This window comes from Cervus elaphus, chromosome 19, assembly GCF_910594005.1.
Source record: "Cervus elaphus chromosome 19, mCerEla1.1, whole genome shotgun sequence".
Classification (NCBI taxonomy): Eukaryota; Metazoa; Chordata; class Mammalia; order Artiodactyla; family Cervidae; genus Cervus; species Cervus elaphus.
The window spans coordinates 23,743,647-23,763,375 of NC_057833.1; the positions used below are offsets into that span (position 1 = coordinate 23,743,647).

Sequence of the window (19,729 nt, forward strand, 5' to 3'; positions counted from 1 at the left end):
GATACAATCTAGCAATTTTAACAGATGTAATGCTGCTAAAGAAATAACTGCATGGTGCTGAAATAAAGGTCTTGGCCCTCTTTATCTGGTCTAGGTATTGTTCAGTTGAAATATAACAATCAATAAATTACTGAAAATGTACAGCCTACCAAGACTGAAACATGAAAAATTTGAACAGATCATTTAGTAGGAAGAATTCTAGATCAGTAATCAAAACCTCCCAACAAAGAAAAGTTCAGAACCAGATGTTCCACTGCTGCATTGTAACAGACATTTAAAGAAGAATTAATACCAATTTTTTGTAAGCTTTTCCAACATGTTAAAGATGAGTGACCATGAACTTCCGGATGTTCAAGCTGGTTTTAAAGAAGACAGAGGAACCAGAGATCAAATTGCCAACATCTGCTGGATCATCAAAAAAACAAGAGAATTCCAGAAAACATCTATTTCTGCTTTATTGACTACGCCAAAGCCTTTGACTGTGTGGATCACAATAAACTGTGGAAAATTCTGAAAGAGATGGAAATACTAGACCACCTGACCTGCCTCTTGAGAAACCTGTATGCAGGTCAGGAAGCAACAGTTAGAACTAGACATGAAACAACAGACTGGTTCCAAATCAGGAAAGGAGTATGTCAAGGCTGTATATTGTCACCCTGCTTATTTAACTTCTATGCAGAGTACATCATGAGAAACACTGGGCTGGATGAAGCACAAGCTGGAATCAAGATTGCCAGGAGAAATATCAATAACCTCAGATATGCAGATGACACCACCCTTATGGCAGAAAATGAAGAGGAACTAAAAGGCCTCTTGATGAAAGTGAAAGAGGAGAGTGAAAAAGTTGGCTTAAAGCTCAACATTCAGAAAACTAAGATCATGGCATCTGGTCCCATCACTTCATGAGAAATAGATGGGGAAACAGTGGGAACAGTGGCTGACTTTATTTTTGTGGGCTCCAAAATCACTGCAGATGGTGATTGCAGCCATGAAATTAAAAGACGCTTACTCCTCAGAAGGAAAGTTATGACCAACCTAGATAGAATATTAAAAAGCAGAGACATTACTTTGCCAACAAAGGTCCGTCTGGTCAAGCCTATGGTTTTTCCAGTGGTCATGTATGGATGTGAGAGTTGGACTGTGAGGAAAGCTGAGTGCTGAAGAATTGATGCTTTTGAATAGTGGTGTTGGAGAAGACTCTTGAGAGTCCCTTGGACTGCAAGGAGATCCAACCAGTCCATCGTAAAGGAGATCTGTCCTGGGTGTTCATTGGAAGGACTGATGTTGAAGCTGAAACTTCAATACTTTGGCCACCTGATGCAAAGAGCTGACTCATTTTAAAAGACCCTGATGCTGGGAAAGATTGAAGGCAGGAGGAGAAGGGGACGACAGAGGATGAGATGGTTGGATGGCATCACTGACTCAATGGACATGAGTTTGGGTAAACTCTGGGAGTTGGTAATGGACAGGGAGGACTGGCATGCTGTGGTTCATGGGGTTGCAAAGAGTTGGATACAACTGAGTGACTGAACTGAACTGAAAGATAAGTGATCACTTCTGGACTCACTTTGTGAGGCCAGCATTACTCTATTAACCAAAACCAGACTAAGACATTACAAGAAGGGAGACTAATAAGCATAGAGCAATATGAAAGTATTAACAACCTGAATTCAGGAAGGAACAAATTAGAGGTATTGGATTAATAGATAAAAACTACTGTATATAAAATAGATAAGTAACAAAGACATACTGTATAGCACAGGGAGTTATATCTACTACCTGTAATAATCTACGGAGTATAATCTGCAAAAATGCTGAATCACTATACCGTACACCTGAAATTAACATAATATTGTAAATCATCAATACTTTAATAAAAAGGAAGTCCATTTACAATTGCTTCAAAAAAAAATAAATAAAATTCTAAGGAATAAATTTAACCAAGGAGGTAAAAGATCTGAAAACTAAGATTTTGCAGAGGACACAAAATATATTCCATGCTTATGGACTGGAAGAAGCAATGTTGTTAAAATTTCCATACTGCTTAAAGCAATATATATTCAATGCAGTGTCTATCAAAATTCCAATGGCATTTTTTCACATAAATAAAAAATCCTAAAATTTGTATAGAACCACAAAATATCCCAAATAGTCAAAGTAATCTAGTGCAGGAAGAAGAATAAAGCTGGAGGCATCGTTTCCTGATTTCAAAGTATACTACAGAGCTGTAGTAATCAAACAGTACGGCATTGTGCAAAAACAGGCACATAGATGAACGAATTATAAAAGTAGTCCAGGAATAAACTCATGCCTATATGGCCAATTGATGACAAAGGAGGCAGGAATATACAATGGGGAGAGTATAGTCTCTTCAGTAAATAAGGCTGAGAAAATTGGATAGCCAGATGCACAAGAATGGAACTGGTCTCTTATCTTATACCACACATAAAAATTAACTCAAAATACATTAAAGACTTGAACATAAGAACCAAAACCATAAAACTGCTAGAGGAAAACAGAGGGTAAGCTTCTTGACATTGATCTTGGTAATGATTTTTTTTAATAGTTCATTAAAAGCAAAAGTAGCAAAAGAAAATATGAACAAGGATTACATCAAACTGAAAAGCTTCTGCATAGTAAAGCAAACCATCAACAATGTGAAAAGACAACCTATGGAATAGAAGAAAGTATTTGCAAGTCATACATCTGATAAGGGGTAGGTATCAAAAAATACATCAAGAATTCAAGCAAAATTCAGGGACTTCTCTGGTGGTCCAGTGAATAAGAATCTGCCTTGCAATGCAGGGGACATGAATTCAAGCCCTGGTTGGGGAACTAAGATTCCTCAAGCATGGGCAACTAAGCCCTTGCACCATAAATAGAATCTGTGTGCGACAGTGAAAGATCCTGCATGATGCAATGAAGATTCCACGTGCTGCAACTAAGACCTGATACAGCCACATAAATAAATATTAAAAATAAGCCATTATTAGAGCTCTTGAATACAAAATTAACCATCATTGTTTTTAAAAAAGAATTCATGCAATTTAGTAACAACAACAAAAATCTGATTTTAAAATAGAGAGATGGAATAGACATCTTTCCAAAGAAGACATACAAATGGCCCACAGGTACATAAAAAGTTTCTCAACATCACTAATCATCAGGGAAATAAAAATCACCATATTATCACTTCACTCCTGTTAAAATGACGATCATCAAAAAGACTAGAGATAACAAGTGCTGGCAGGTTGTGGAGAAAAGGGAATATTTGTGCACAGTTTTGGGGAATGTAAAATGGTGCAACCGCTATGGAAAACAGCAGGGAGGTGCTTCAAAAAATTAAAAATAGAACTACCATATGATCCAGCAATCCTACTTTTGTGTATATATCCAAAGGGAATGAAAAAAGGATATTGAAGAGACATCTGCACTCCCATGTTCATTGCAATATTATTCACATAATCAAGGTATGGAAATAACCTAAGTGTTTGTCAGTCGTGAATGGATAAAGAAGGTGTGCTATATATTCACAATGAATACAAATATTATTCAGTCGTGTGAAGGAAGAAAATTCTGCCACTTTTGACACATAGATGAAGACATAGACGCTAAGTGAAATAAGCCAGGTGGAGAAAGAAAAATACTGAATTTAGATTTCATTATATGTGGAATCTTGAAAAACAAACCAGAAACAGAGAGTAGAAAATTGTGGCCAGGACCTAGGGAGAAATAGGAAGAGATTAGTAAACAGGTATAAACTTTCAGCTATAAGATGAATAAGGTGTAAAGATGTATTGTATAGCATGATAAATCAACACAGTGTTGTATAAGAGAGTAGAATGTCAATGTTCTCACCAAAAAAAGATAAATGTATGATGTATGACATGATGGATGTGTCAATTAACTAGATGGGAGGAATCCTTTCACAGCATGTGTGTGTGTGTGTACTCAGTCGTGTCCGACTCTTTGCAACCCCGTGGACTGTAGGCCACCAGGCTCCTCTGTCCATGGAGTTTTCCAGGCAAGAAAATGAGTGGATTGCCATTTCCTACTCAAGGATCTTCCCCACCCAGGGATCAACCCCTGCCTCTTGCATCTCTGCATTGGCAAGCAGATTTTTTTTTTTTTTTAAGCAGGGCTAAGAAGTTATTTTCATGCCCAAGCCAGCACAGCAGTACCATAGGGCAAAGAGTGAGGGCAGTGTCAAATGGAGCCAGGCCTGGTGCCAGTAGGCCAGCAGGAGGCTCGGTGCAGGGGCAAGAAAGGGATGGGTGAGGCAGGCAGAATCTGGAGGTGCCAAGGGGAGGTGCCCTGGGCGGAAGGACAGAGAGGCAGAGAGGGCAGCCAGCCAGCGAGGGCCAGACTACCACTGCATGTTGAGCACATGGGCAGAGTGCCGGTGCTGCCAGTCCTGGAGGTGGGTGTGGCATGGGCTCTGCAGCTCCAGGACGTAGTTTTCCCTTGGTTTCTTCAGGTGCTCCTCATCAGGTCTTGCATGAACTCGGTGCTCATGAGGTGGACGAGGATGCAAGAAGGAATGGGACTGGCCTGTCCCAGACCTCGGCTGCCAGTCTCCCATGTCCTCCATCAGCCACTACTGGCTGAGCAGCTGTCCATTCCACTGCAGGGCACAGTCAGTGAGCGGGTTTGCCCCCAAGGGCCAGGTGTATTGTTGAGGGAAGCACTGGGTGCAAAGGCGTACTGCCTGGGCGGGGGTGGGGGGGTGTGGGGCTCCATGGCGAGGAGCCCAGGGCCTTCTGCTGTTTCCTCTGAGGGGGCTGAGCCCTGCTGAGACCAAGGCTGAGGCTCTCCCCACAGGCGTGGATCTTGTTCTGGGCTTCTATGTGTATGAGGCCCCCTGCATTCTCACCATCAGTACTCAGCACCCAGTCAGCCACGGCCATGCTGGCCTGCAAAGCTTTACATCCAGGACTGAGTGAGCCAGGAGATGGAGCAGGGCACATTGAAGTCCTTGCCCACCTGTGGCCAGAAGCCCCAAAGTGCTGGCCCCTCCAGCACCACCTTAAAGGAATCCACGGTGCTGCTCCTGCTGGGGTTGTGAAGTGATTCCCAGGTGGCGCCTGTGGGCAGAATGCCAAGTAATAAATTTAAAAAAAAAAGATAAATTGAACATCATCAATACTGAAAATGGTTGTACCTTGAAGGACAACATCAAAAAAGTGAAAATATTTACAAGTCATACATTTGATAAGGGATCTGTATACAGAAATGTAAAGGTTTCTTACAACTCAAAAATAAACAGACAAATAATTTTTAAAAATTGGCTAAAGATTTGAATAGATGTTTCTCCAAAGAAGATATGGAAATGGCTATTAAACACAAAAAAATCATCAGCATCATCAATTATTCAGTTCAGTTGCTCAGTTCTGTCCGACTCTTTGCGACCCCATGAATCGCCGCACGCCAGGCCTCCCTATCCATCACCAACTCCCGGAGTTTATTCAAATTCATGCCCATTGAGTCGGTGATGCCATCCTACCATCTCATCCTCTGTCCCCTTCTCCTCCTGCCCCCAATCCCTCCCAGCATCAGGGTCTTTTCCAATGAGTCAACTCTTCGCGTGAGGTGGCCAAAGTATTGGAGTTTCAGCTTCAACATCAGTCCTACCAATGAACACCCAGGACAGATCTCCTTTACGATGGACTGGTTGGATCTCCTTGCAGTCCAAGGGACTCTCAAGAGTCCTCTCCAACACCACTATTCAAAAGCATCAATTCTTCAGCACTCAGCTTTCCTCACAGTCCAACTCTCACATCCATACATGACCACTGGAAAAACCATAGGCTTGACCAGACGGACCTTTGTTGGCAAAGTAATGTCTCTGCTTTTTAATATTCTATCTAGGTTGGTCATAACTTTCCTTCTGAGGAGTAAGCGTCTTTTAATTTCATGGCTGCAATCACCATCTGCAGTGATTTTGGAGCCCACAAAAATAAAGTCAGCCACTGTTCCCACTGTTTCCCCATCTATTTCCCATGAAGTGATGGGAACAGATGCCATGATCTTAGTTTTCTGAATGTTGAGCTTTAAGCCAACTTTTTCACTCTCCTCTTTCACTTTCATCAAGAGGCCTTTTAGTTCCTCTTCATTTTCTGCCATAAGGGTGGTGTCATCTGCATATCTGAGGTTATTGATATTTCTCCTGGCAATCTTGATTCCAGCTTGTGCTTCATCCAGCCCAGTGTTTCTCATGATGTACTCTGCATAGAAGTTAAATAAGCAGGGTGACAATATACAGCCTTGATGTACTCCTTTTCCTATTTGGAACCAGTCTGTTGTTCCATGTCTAGTTCTAACTGTTGCTTCCTGACCTGCATACAGGTTTCTCAAGAGGCAGGTCAGGTGGTCTAGTATTTCCATCTCTTTCAGAATTTTCCGCAGTTTATTGTGACCCACACAGTCAAAGGCTTTGGCGTAGTCAATAAAGCAGAAATAGATGTTTTTCTGGAACTCTCTTGCTCTTTCAATGATCCAGCAGATGTTGGCAATTTGATCTCTGGTTCCTCTGCCTTTTCTAAAACCAGCTTGAACATCTGGAAGATCACAGTTCATGTATTGCTGAAGCCTGGCTTGAAGAATTTTGAGCATTACTTTACTAGCATGTGAGATGAGTGCAGTTGTGCGGTAGTTTGAGCATTCTTTGGGATTGCCTTTCTTAGGGATTGGAATGAAAATGGACCTTTTCCAGTCCTGTGGCCACTGCTGAGTTTTCCAAATTTACTCAGTTATTAGGGAAATGGATATCAAAACTATAGTGAGATATCACTTTACACCCACTAGAATGACTGAAATGAAACACAGTAACAATTGTAAAGGATGTAAAGAAGTTGGAACCTTCATACATTGCTACTGGGGCTGTAAAATAGCATAACTGCTTTGGAAAACAGTTTGGCAGTTTCTAAAAATATCAAACATAGAGACAGCATATGACCTAACAATTCTACACCTAGTTATATACTCAAGAGAATTGAAAATCTTCATCCCTGCAAAAAACTTGTACATTAATGTTCATAACAGTGTTATTCATCATAGTAAAAAACTAGAAAAAACTTAATTGCTCATCAGCTGATGAATGGATAAATGAAATATGCTATTCTATATAATGGAACATTCAACAATAAAAAGGAAGAAGTACTTATAAATAGTAAGTGTGGATTATCCTTAAAAATTATGCTACATGAAAAAAGTCAGTTACAAAGGCTGCATGTTGAATGATTTCATTTATATGAAATGTCTAGAATAGGCAAATCCATAGACACAGACAGTAGATTAATGATTGCTGGGACTGGGTGGAGGAGAGAATGAGAGATTATTGCTAATGGGTACAGGGCTTCTTTGGGGGTGATGAAAATGTACTGAAAATAGATAATATGATGGTTGTACAATTCTGAATATACTAAAAATCACTGAATTGTACACTTTAAAGGGGAAATTACATGATAAATGAATTGTACCTCAATAAAGCTATTACTTAAGATAAAAAGTGAGGATTAATACTCATCCACTCAGCATAAATAATTTCACCATACTACAGTGAGCATCCTTTTGCGAGCCTGCAACCTTTATATGCTTTAAATGAAAAACTCAATTTGTTGTCATTACTTTTCTGGATATTAATTAAAAAGAGAAAAAATCAATATAATTCACCACATTAACATAAAAATGTTAAAAAAAATACAATTGTCTAAGTGGATGCAAAAAAAAAAGTGACAAAATTCAGTACCCATTGCTGAGAGAAACAGCAAACCAAGAATATAAAGGAACTACTTCGACCTGTGGGGTGGAAGTAGCCAACTAATACTGTATTCAATGGTGAAAGACCAAACATATTCTCTCTTTATTTCTTTCCTATTGTGCCCCACAACAAATTGCAACAAATTTAGTGCCCTAAAACAACACTCATTTAAAACTTACACAGTATCCATCAGAAGTCCAGGCCCCTGTGGTTCAGTTTTTTCTCTGGATTTTAACAGGTCAAATTCAAGGTTTCAACCAAGCAGAGCTGGTTTTTTTCCTGAAGGCTCTGAGGATGAATCCACTTCTAAGTTCATTCAGGTTGTTGAAAGAATTCAGTTCTATGCAATTTTAGTATCGGAGTTCTATTTCTTTGATGGTTGTCAGATGGAGATTGTGCTCAGCTTGCAGAGGTCACTTGTGTAACTTGGCTTATGGCCCCTTTCCTCCATTTTCAAAATCAGCAATGGCTAGTCAAGTCCTTCTTATGCCTTGAATCCCTTTGACCACCCATTCTTCTTCATCCGTCATCTACTACTTCTCCCTACTACTTCTCCTTCTTCAGTATCTCCCTGACTCACTTTTCAGCCTTCTTCTTCCACTTTTAAGGATTTATGTAATTACATTGGACCCAGCACAATAATCTTCCTAATTTAATGTTGAGCTGATTACTACCTTAATTCCATCTTTAGAGTCCCTACACAGCATACCCAGGTTTGTACAGACATACCTTACAGATATTGTGGGTTTGATTCCAGACCACTGTAATAAAGGAAATATCACAATAAAGTTAGTCACACAATTTTTTTTTGGTTTCTCAGTGTATGTAAAAGTTATATTTATACTATAATATAGTCTAATAAGTGTATAGTAGCACTATGTCTTTAAAATGTATGTATCTTAACTAAAAAATGTTTTATTGCTAAAAAAAACTCTAACCATCATCTGAACCTTCAGCAAGTCACAGTTCAGTTCAGTCGCTCGGTCTTGTCTTGGCAACCCCATGGACTGTGCATCAAGTTCTTTTCCAGTGAGTCAGTTCTTTGCATCAGGTGGCCAAAGTATTGGAGCTTCAACTTCAGCAACAGTCCTTCCAATGAATATTCAAGACTGATTTCCTGTAGGACTGACTGATTTGATCTCCTTGCTATCCAAGGGACTCTCAAGAGTCTTTCTCCCACACTACAGTTTAAAAGCATCAATTCTTCAGCACTTTCTTTATAGTCCAACTCTCACATCCATACATGACTACTGGAAAAACCATAGCTTTGACTATATGGACCTTTGTCAGTAAAGTAATGTCTCTGCTTTATGATATGCAATCTAGGTTTGTCATAGCTTTTCTTCCAAGGAGCAAGTGTCTTTTAATTTCATGGCTGCAGTCACCATCTGCAGTGATTTTGAAGCCCAAGAAACTAATGTTTATCACTGTTTCCATTGTTCCCCATCTATTGGTCATGAAGTGATGAGACCAGATGCCATGATCTTTGTTTTTTCAATGTTGAGTTTTAAGCCAGCTTTTTCACTCTCCTCTTTAACTTTCATCAAGAGGCTCTTTAGTTCCTCTCCACTTTCTTCCAGAAGGGTGGTGTCATCTGCATATCTGACATTATTGATATTTCTCCTGGCAATCTTGATTCCAGCTTGTGTTTCATCCAGCCCAGCATTTCACATGATGTACTCTGCATATAAGTTAAATAAGCAAGGTAACAATATACAGCCTTGATGTACTCCTTTCCCAATTTTGAACCAGTCAGTTGTTCCATGTTATGTTCTAACTGTTGCTTCTTGACCCACATACAGATTTCTTAGGAGGCAGATAAGGTAGTCTGGTATTCCCATCTCTTTAAGAATTTTCCAGTTTGTTGTGACCCACATAGTCAAAGGCTTTAGCATAGTCAATGAAGCAGAAGTAGATATTTTTCTGGAATTGTCTTGCTTTTTCTATGATCCTACGGATGTTGGTAATTTGATCACTGGTTCCTCTGCCTTTTTTAAATCAGCTTGAACATTGGGGAATTCTCAGTTCACGTACTGTTGAAGCCTAGCTTGGAAGAATTTTGAGCATTCTTTTGCTAGCATATGAAATGAGTGCAATTGTGCGGTAGTTTGAACATTCCTTGGCATTGCTTTTCTTTGGGATTGGAATGAAAACTGACCTTTCCCAGTCCTGTGGCTACTGCTGAATTTTCCAAATTTGCTGGCATATTGAGTGCAGCACTTTCACAGCATCATCTTTTAGGATTTGAAATAGTTCAGCTGACATTCCATCGCCTCAACTAGCTTTGTTCATAGTGATGCATCCTAAGGCCCACTTGACTTCACACTCCAGGATGTCTGACTCTAGGTGAGTGATCACACCATCATGGTTATCTGGGTCATGAAGATCTTTTTTGTATAGTTCTTCTGTGTATTCTTGCCACCTCTTCTTAATATCTTCTTCCTATGTTAGATCCATACCGTTTCTGTCCTTTATTGTGCCCATCTTTGCATGAAATGTTCCCTTAGTATCTCTAATTTTCTTGAAGAGATCTCTTGTCTTTCCCATCCTATTGTTTTCCTCTATGTCTTTGCATTGATCGCTGAGGAAGGCTTTCTTATCTCTCCTTGCTATGCCAGAACTCTGCATTCAGATGTATATCTTTCCCTTTCTCCTTTGCCTTTTGCTTCTCTTCTTTTCTCAACCATCAGCTGAACCTTCAGCAAGTTGTAATAGTAACATCAAAGACCACTGATTACACATCACTACAACAAATATAATAATAATGAAAAAGTTTGAAATATTGCAAGAATTGCCAAACTGTGACACAAGGACATGAAGTGAGCAAAGGCTGTTGGAAAAATGACACCAATAGAGTTGCTCAACACAGTGGTGCCACAAACCTTCAGTTTCTAAAAAGTGCAATATCTGCAAAGTGTGATGAAGGGAGGCAGAATAAAATAAGGTATGCTTGTATTTGAATAATCAGGAGATGGGAATCTTAGGGGACATTTTTAGAATTCTACCTACCAAGTCCTCTAAGAACAGGATCAAGGCATGGATTCCACTATAATCACGTGTATTCAGCATTGTATTGAAGATGCTACCCAGTGCAACAAGATAAGAAAAGTATACAGATAAGAAATTACTTTATTTATGATGTCATGAACATCTAGTTGAAAATTCCACAGTATATAAAAAGGGGACTAAAACTAACAAATGAATTTACTAGAATTGATAAATGAGGATACAAAGCCAACAGGAAGATCAGTTATATTTCTGTGTTAGTGACAATTATAAATTAAATATTTTTAAAAGGAACCATTTATAATAGCATCACAAAATTGAATACTTATTAATAAATAGGTGCAAGACCTGTATATTGAAAACTGTAAAATAATAAAAATATTCTGGAGATAAGGTAAAGAAGACTTAAATAATTGAAGACATATGCCATGTTCATGGATCAGAGGACATAATATTGTTGTTTGTACTTCCTAAATTGATCTATAAATTAAATTCAATCCTAATAAAACTTCCAGTAGGCTTTTGTAGAGAAAGTGACAAGCTTATCCTAAATCTATATTGGAAATTCCAAGGACTTAGACTAACCAAAACAATTTATAAAAAGAAGAACAAGGTTCACTACCTTATTTCAAGACTTATAAAACCACAGTAAAAAATCTCAAACAACAAAAGACAGTCCATTTTTTAAAAATGGGCAAAGGACTTGAACAGATATTTCTCAAAAGACTATACAAATGTCTGAAATGCATATAAAAAGATGCTCAACTTTATTGGTAGTTAAGTAAATGCAAATCTTAACCACAATGAGATACTCTTCACTTTCACTGGAATGGCTGTAATTTAAAAAAGCAAACCAAAACAACATGTGTTGTTGAGGAAATAGAGAAATTGGAATGCATGTGCATGCTGGTGGGAATGTAAAATGCTGTAGCCACTGTGCAAAATAGTTATGTCATTTTTCAGAAAGTAAATATAGTATGATCATATGACCCATTAATTCCACTGGTATGCATATACCCAGAGAAGGCAATGGCACCCCACTCCAGTACTCTTACCTGGAAAATTCCATGGATGGAGGAGCCTGGTAGGCTGTGGTCCATGGGGTCACTAAGAGTCAGACATGACTGAGCGACTTCACTTTCACTTTTCACTTTCATGCATTGGAGAAGGAAATGGCAACCCACTCCAGTGTTCTTGCCTGGGGAATCCCAGGGATGGGGGAGCCTGGTGGGCTGCTGTCTATGGGGTCACACAGAGTCGGACAGACTGAAGCGACTTAGCAGCAGCAGGCATATACCACAAAGAACTGAAAACAGATAAACAAATACTTGTACACAAATGTTTATAGCTGCACTGTTCACAATAGCCAAAAGGTAGAAACAACCACGTCTTATTCATGGATGAATCAATAAGCAAAATGTGCTATATACATACAATGGAATATTACTCAACCATAAAAAGGAGTCAAGTATTGATACATGCTACAACATGAATCTTGAAAATGTTATGCTACGTGAAAGAAGCAAGATACAAAGTCACATATCTATTATTCCATTTATATGAAATGTGCAGATTAAGTAAATTTGTAGAGACAGAAAGAAGACTGATGGTTGCCAGGGCTAGAAAGAGGAGAAAAATTGGGAGAGACTGCTTATGGGTACTGAGTTTTCTTTTGGGAAGATAAAAATTATTAAATACATAGAAATATTTATAGATGTGTGTATTATCAAGGTTGGTATACATGTATATACTTCCTTGCTCTGCCAGCTGAGAAGGCCTGGAAGTATAATAGCAATAAGCAAATCTGTTGCCCAGATCTTTGTTTCTAATATCATTTTGCAATAAAAGAAACTAGGACTTCTTGGAGAAATGTCTGCTTCTACAATTAGAGCAGGAAATACACAAGATAAGCCTGGAGCATTTTGTAAGTCCAGAAGGTGAAAGTGAAAGTCGCTCAGTCATATCAGACTCTTTGTGACCCCATGGACTATACAGTCCATAGAGTTCTCTAGGCCAGAATACTGGAGTGGGTAGCCTTTCCATTCTCCAAGGGATCTTCCCAACCCAGGGATTGAATCCAGGTCTACCGCATTGCAGGTGGATTCTTTACCAGCTGAGCCACCAGGGAAGCCCCCAGAATGTAAGGAAGTGCTCAAAAAACAAAACAGAATAGAACCAAACCAAAAGAAGGGGGATGAAAAGAAAAAAACCTTACCTTGTAGAATACTTTGAACAGCAAAATAAAGTCACACTGGATGATAACCCAAAGTATAAAATAAATATTCATGAGTACATACTGATATAGGCAAGTGATTAAATTAGTAAACAAATGGGAATAATAGATAAGTTATCAGCACAAAAGAATATAAAATAATTTATGTAGCTTTTCCAACCTTAAGGAAGTGAAACATGACTCCCTGTTCTATAAGTTTGAGCTTCATATAGTGACCTTCTTCCTAAGAGTTATGGAAAGGGAGAAAAAGTATCGGTGGGGAAGCCTTCCAAACACTACCTTAGCCAAATGATCAAGGTCAATAGCAACAAATGAATAATGTTAGATTATAGCTCTAAGTATAAAATAAATATCATGAGTCCATGGTGATATAAATAAATGATTGAATAAACAAGGAGGAAAAGAATGGAGGAGAAAAGACAAGTCTCGCTCGTAGAAAAATTCCAAATAATTTATGTAGATACTCTGCCCTCAGACAGAGGGCACATAAATCCCAGCTGAGCCTGGTGATTACCTTTCAAAGAGTAGAGTACAGAGAGAGGAAAAAACCATGACTTTAGGCTGGAGAAACATGTCAACACCACATCAGTGAGGTGACCAAGGCAAACAACACTGATAATATGTACCTTTGATATGATGTGAAAAAAATGGCACTTTATCTCTGTAGTCTAAAGCCCTAAAGCCCATATTCCCAGTCTAATCATGAGAGACACAGCAGCAAATTCCCATAGAGGGACATTCTACAAAATACTTGACTAGTACTCCTCGAAACTGTAAGATCATTAACATAAAGGAAGTATGAGAAACTGTTACAGCCAAGAGGAACCCAAGGAAACAGGATACATGGGATTAATATCTTGATAGGATTCTGTAACAGAAATATACATTAGTTAAAAATAAAAACCTAGGCAAACTTGAGTAAACTATAGGCTTTAGTTAATAATATCAGTTCATTAATTTTAAGAAAATACCATAAGATTTTCTTATGTAAGGCGTTAATAACAAAGGAAAATGAATAAGGGAGTCTATGGAAACTCTCTTACTATATTCTCAATTTTTCTGTAGGTCAAAAACTCTTGTAAAAAACATGTATATGGGAAGTGGCTTATATTCCTACTAATTAAAGAAATTCTAATAATAAATGCAAACAATAAAAAAAAATGGGCAAATGACTTGAACAGATACTTCTCAAAAGAAAATATATGAATGCCCAGTAAGTGCATGAAGTAATTATTTTATATGACTAATCAGCAACAAAAGGCAAAAGTAAAACCATGATGAAAAAAACCACTGTAAACCCACCACAATAATGAAAATTAAAAAGACTGAAAAGACCAAATGTTAGCCAGGATGTATAACTCCTAGGATTATAAAATGGCACAACACTTTTGGAAAATTTTGACAGTTTCTTATAAAACAAAACAATTCCAATATTAGTTACTTAACCTCCAAAATGAAAAAAAAAAGTAAAACAGCTTGAACATGAAAGCTTATTGCATTTTCACTCACAATGGTCATGTATGGATGTGAGAGTTGGACTATAAAGAAAGCTGAGTGCCGAAGAATTGACGCTTTTGAACTGTGGTGTTGGAGAAGACTCTTGAGAGTCCCTTGGACTGCAAGGAGATCCAACCAGTCCATCCTAAAGGAAATCAGTCCTGGGTGTTCATTGGTAGGACTGATGTTGAAACTGAAAGTCTAATACTTTGGCCACCTCATGACAAGAGCTGACTCATTTGAAAAGACCCTGATGCTGGGAAAGGTTGAGGGCAGGAGGAGAAGGGGACGACAGAGGGTGAGATGGTTGGATGGCATCACCGACTCAATGGACATGGGTTTGGGTGGACTCTGGGAGTTGGTGATGGACAGGGAGGCCTGGTGTGCTGCGGTTCATGGGGTTGCAAAGAGTCAGACACAACTGAGCGACTGAACTGAACTGAACTGACTCACAATAGTTAAAAACTGGAAATAATCCAAATGTCCGTCAATATTTATCTTTATTGAATAAACAATTTGTGTTGTATTTATAAAATGGAACATTACTAAGCAAGAAAATGGAAAAAACTACTGATAAACCCTAGTGACATGCATGAGTTGAAAGAAGCCAGAATATTACGCTAGATGGAAGAAGCCAAATATGAAATAATTCATACTATAATGTGTTTTATATGATGTTCTGGAATAGGAAAAATTAATCTATGGTGGGAAAAAATCAGAAAAATTAATTCTAAGAGAATAAAATTTATTCTGAGAGAGGTATATGGATGGGGGGCATGAGAGGACTTTCTTGGCTGATTTAAATATTCTGTATCTAAACATGAGTGGATTACCTGGATGTATGCATTCATCAAAAGTCATTATATTGTAAAGATATGTGTATTTCACTATAAATTTTACCTAAATAAAAAACTCTTAAGGGATAAATTTGAAGAACAAATAAAATTTTGAATTGGTAATTTTAATAAATTGAACAATTATTTTTAAAGAATCCTTGAATATTCTTTCTGTGTTTAAAAAACTATCAACAGAGACTTCAGAAAAAAATTAAAAATTAGATAATCTTCTCCAGAGATTTTTGCTGAGAAGAGATGGAAAGAAATATTATGAGAGATAGAGTCATATGTGGAGTCAAAGGAAAGTTATTTTACTCTTTTGTATATAAAGTTTCTGTTTTGAATGAATCTTAGATTTATAGAAGTGTTACAAAGATAGCCAAGAGGTCCTATACACCCTTTACTGAGTTCTCCCTAATGTTTATATCTTACATAACCATTTTACATTTATCCAAACTAAGAAATTGACATTAGTACAATATTATTACTAAAGTAGAAATTTTATTGAGATTTCAACAGTTTTTCCATTGATTTTTATTCTGTTCCAAGATCCAATTCTGGATACCACCCCATTCTATTTCATTAGTTTCCTCTAGTATATAACAGCTTCTCAGTATTTCTTTGTTTTTCATGACTTAGATAGTTTTGAAGAGTACTGCTGAAGGTATTTTGTAGAATGAGTTTATGTGATATTTTCTGTTCTGTGTTTCCTTAGATTCTGCATTCATCTATTTGGCATCCATTACTCACAGAGCTGAATGAATGGCCAAAGTTCTTTGCATTTCCCCTATGATTCAGCCTTCATAGGCACATGAAAATCATTTTTTTATAAACCCTCGAGCCAATCTAGGTCCATACCCCCAACCATCTCCTTTATCTAACTCTCATATACCAAGCCAGTATTTCCCCTGCCTAAAATCACCCAAGGCCAGGTACTAGACATCCTATAGGTCAGAGTGCATTGACATTATTCAAATTAGTCAATCCTAAGCTTTTTCCCCTGTCCTGCCTTGCCTTTTCCATGGAAAACACAATGAAGATTTTAGATCATGCTTTCTATATTCTATTCAGTGGAAGCAAATCACTAAATCCAGCATACCCTCAAAAAGATCTATTAATGTCCACCTTTTGGTTGAAGAAGGCTTCCCTGGTGGCTCAGAGGTTAAAGCATCTGCCTGCAATGCGGGTCGGGAAGATCACCTGGAGAAGGAAATGGCAACCCACTCCAGTATTCTTGCCTGGAGAATCCCATGGACGGAGAAGCCTGGTGGGCTACAGTCCATGGGGTCTCAAAGGGTCGCACACTACTGAGCGACTCTCACTTTGGTTGAAGAAATATCAAAGAATTTATGGACATATGTTAAAAATGCACCACAATTATTCATACTGGAGTAGGTATTTCAAGGCTATACACTTATGTGGTCTCTCAAAGTTTTTCCTACAAATTATAGCATTCATCCATGGATCTTGCTAGAAACAATTGTTACTATGGTATTTTAATGGTGATTTTCTATTTCCCTCATCCCTTCTTATTACTTGAAATTCTTCTATGAAGATTTGTCCCTTCTATTTGTTTATTTATTTTCATCAATATGGACTCATGGATATTTCTTTTGTATTTGGTATATGATCAACGGTAATACTATTGTGTAGTTTAAATTTTTCAGGCTTTGGCTATTGGGAGCCTGTGTCCTTTTGACATGGCTTATGTATTTTGTTCGTTTGTTTGTTTAAGTATTTCCTCACTTTTGGGGATTATACAATGCACCAAGTTCATTTTGTATTTTTCCTGCCTAACTCTGAAATCAAACAGTATTTGTTTACATATCAAGATCTTATCTCTGTTAGGTATGGTTGCTGCTTTTAGGCTGTCTGTAGACAGAGCTAGGAAATTTGTGTGTGCTTTCTGAGTCAATTCAGTTATGTCCGACTCTTTGTGACCCCATGAACTGTAGCCCGCCAGGCTCCTCTGTCCATGGGATTCTCCAGGCAAGAATACTGTGGTGGGTTGCCATGCTCTTCTCCAGGGGATCTTCCCGACCCAGGGATCGAACCTGCATCTCTTACTTCTTATGCCTTGGCAAGAGGGTTCTTTACCACTAGCACCACCTGGAAATAAATGTACTACTTAGTATTAATAAATGTATACTAAGTCATGTGTACACACTGTGTGTATATCCTTCAAATTCATTAGTCTTTTTTCCACAATGCCAGGTCTTCCATTAATCCCATTCATTGAAATCTCATCACAGTGATTTGGTTCTTTTTTAAATTTCTAAGTGGAATTCAGTTGTAAAAACTGTTTGAATGTCTTTCTATGCCGATTATAACATCTTTGTCAGTTCTGCATCTTTTTCTAATGATTGATTATCTTCCTTTTTATGTGTTGTGTTTTCCTGTTCCTGTCTGTACATGCCTGGTAATCTCTGATTGGACACCAGACATTGTAAACTTTTCTTTCCTGGGTGTTAAGATATTTCTGTATTCCTATACACTATCTTGAGCTTTTCTCTCAGATGCAGTTAAGTTACTTAGAAACAATTTGATTCTTTCGAGCCTTGGTCTTATGATTTACTAAGTGGGTCAGAGCAGTGCTCAGTCTAAAGCTAATTATTCCGCACTTCTGAGGCAACACCTTCCTGATTTATGCCCCTGAATTATGAAATTTTTGCAGTCTGCCTAGTGGAAACAGTCACTGTTGCCAGATCTGAAAGTTCCAGGCATTTCTTTCTCTGTAATCCTTTCCGATAGTTCCTTCCATGGCTTCGGGTAGTTTCCTTACACACATACGCTGAATAATGACCGGAACCCTCGATGTAGTCTCTGAGGCGCTTTCTCAGTGCAGCATTCTCTTCTCCGGTCTTTCGTCCTTTGAACCCCAGCTGCCGTGGCCTCTTCATCCTCTCAGCTACATCTCCTCAATTTAGGAAGACTGCTGGGTTCCGCCTTTTCCCCTTAGTTTCCCCTGTTTGTTTTCTGTTTGTCAGGGACTACTGTTGTTTGTTTTCTAGTATCTAGTGCCTTAAAAACTATAATAACCATTGAAAACTTAATGCAAAAATGTGAAAGGAAGTTCTATAAGCTGAGGAGAATAAAGCCAGAAAGAAACTCAGATTTTCAGAAAGGAACAGTAATATCCGAAAAGTTAATATGTATGTAAATACAAAGACTTTTTCTTCTTATTTTAAAATATACATTATATAATATATGTACACATATGCACATATTTAAAGTATATATAACTATTTAAAGCAAACATTATAATACTGTTTTGAAGTTTATATGTGAGTATAATACATTACATATTCATACTACACTATAGCCTAAAGGATGAGAGGTTTCATGAGCCAACTGATTACATAGTTAAACTATGTTTTATGTAAAGTGATATTAACTATGGGCTTCCCTCGTGGCTCAGCTGCTAAAGAATACGCCTGCAATGAGAGAGACCTGGGTTCGATCCCTGGGTTGGGAAGATCCCCTGGAGGAACAGCTACCCGCTCCAGTATTCTGGCCTGGAGAATTCCATGGACTGTATAGTCCATGTGGTTGCAAACAGTTAGACACAACTGAGCGACTTTCACTTTCACTTTTTCAGACTGAGAAAATTTAAGAATATACTTTGTAATCTCTGTTCAGTTCAGTTCAGTTGCTCAATCGTGTCCGACTCTTTGTGACCCCATGGACTGCAGCACTCCAGGCCTCCCTGTCTATCACCAACTCTCAGAGTTTACCCAAAGTCATGTCCATTGAGTTGGTGATGCCATCCAACCATCTCATCCTCTGTCGTCCCCTTTTCCTCCTTTCTTCAATCTCTGTAATGACCGCTAAATAGTTAATGCAAAGAGGTATAACTAAAAAGCAGTGGATAAATAAATTAAAATTTAAAAATTAAGCTATTTCACTAAATAAAGCAAAAGGAAAAATGGAGAAGCAAAAACCAGGTAGCACGAGTAGAAAGCAAAATAGTGAAATGATGGACTTAAGCTGTATTAATAATTACATTTCATAATAAACCTAATAAGACACTTAGGAACACTCCAAGTAAAATGCAAAGATGATCAAATTGGATAAAGAAGCAAAACCCAACTATATGCTATGTAAGAAGCACTATAAGTGCAACTTAAACAACTGTCAACTTAGACTATAGTATATGCTATATATGACCCTTATGGTAACCACATACCAAAACCCTGATACACATATCAAAAAAAGGAAGAGAAAGAATACAAGAACACTAAAGAAAGTGATGAAATCACAATAGAAGAGAACAGAAAAAGAAAGGATCAAAGAAAAACTACAGAACAACTAGAAAACAGTGAACAAAATGCAATAAAAATACCTATCAATAATTATGTTAAATGTAAATGGATTAAATGCTCCCATCAAAAGACATAG

At 37.9% G+C, this 19,729-nt stretch overlaps 1 pseudogene; it reads right to left on the reverse strand.

Annotated features, from left to right (window-relative positions):
* Positions 1–4,366: 4,366 nt before the first annotated feature.
* Positions 4,367–18,231, reverse strand: LOC122675202 (annotated as a pseudogene).
* Between the last annotated feature and the right edge of the window lie 1,498 nt (positions 18,232–19,729).